The sequence below is a fragment of the Psammomys obesus genome, unplaced genomic scaffold (genome assembly GCF_907164565.1).
Source record: "Psammomys obesus unplaced genomic scaffold, mPsaObe1.curated_primary_1811, whole genome shotgun sequence".
NCBI lineage: Eukaryota > Metazoa > Chordata > Mammalia > Rodentia > Muridae > Psammomys > Psammomys obesus.
This window is the reverse complement of record NW_026592439.1, coordinates 415,883-416,876: the sequence shown is the minus strand read 5'-3', so window position 1 is coordinate 416,876 and position 994 is coordinate 415,883. Positions and strand designations below refer to the sequence as shown.

At 49.2% G+C, this 994-nt stretch overlaps 1 non-coding gene across 1 annotated transcript; it reads right to left on the bottom strand.

The window, feature by feature from the left end:
• Positions 1 to 302: 302 nt before the first annotated feature.
• On the bottom strand, positions 303 to 446 carry LOC129681400 (small nucleolar RNA SNORA48). The gene has a single exon (XR_008720840.1). It is a non-coding gene; the product is annotated as a small nucleolar RNA SNORA48 (small nucleolar RNA).
• Positions 447 to 994: the final 548 nt, after the last annotated feature.

The following is a 994-nucleotide window of genomic DNA, read 5'->3' as shown; positions in this document are numbered from 1 at the left end:
TCTCAGAATTCAGGGCCTTGGTGTTCAGGCTCCGTCCTGGACATCTGGCCTGTGACCCGAAGTGATAAGGGAACAAGGGAGTGAGCGAGCTGCAAATCGGTTATATGCATTTATGACTTGTGTACCTTAGCTTAGACAAGGGCAATCTCTTGCTTTATGTTTTTACTAATTAACAGACAAACAAGAAACATCTGGAATACCACGATAGGCATTGGTTCCTGGGCCTGGGAGCATGAGCTCAGTTTGCCTCCGCCAGCGAGATGGAGCAGCTGTCCTTGGGATGGCTGGACTCAGACCACTGTCTCCTTATACTAGGCATAAAACAGCTTTGGCCACTAAGCCAGGCATCAAGCTAGGATGATCAAAGGGCTGCCAACTGCTCTGCCCCTGACTGACATAAGAACAACAGCACCAACAAGGTGTCTCTTTACTCACCGCCAGGGGAGAAGTTAATTTTTTTTTTAATAAGCTGACCAGACCAGGTATGATGAAGCCTACCTTAAAGCTAACATAGTAGCCCCCAGCACACCTTTTTTTCAAAGTTGGGAAGCAGATCCAAGGCTCTAGTTTTTCCATCCTGTCATCACGCTCTCACCCCTCCCAAATGCCAGTTTGTCTCTCCACACAACAGAGGCTCAAACTCTGTCCAGCACAGTCTGGCGAACAGGAGGAAACATCAACTGGGCATCTTCTGTGTCCTGGCCTTGCCCTCACCAGCACTGCCCAGCTCATCATCGCCAACACACTCGCTGGTTCTGCAGTTACACTGTCAACGCCTCCGATTCTGTTCTGCTGCTGCACAGGGAGTTCAGTGGTCAGGGACGCTGATCTAAATTACACGTGTGTTCCAAAGACAAGAGGAAGGCTGGAGAGAGGAATCCACCAGCCATTTCTACAACACACGCTGACCACCACTGATCCACTTGCTTTGCTTTCAAATGTGTCAGTGATTCGGCCCCAAAATCTCATCCTGACAGTAAAAGTGAGGGAAAAC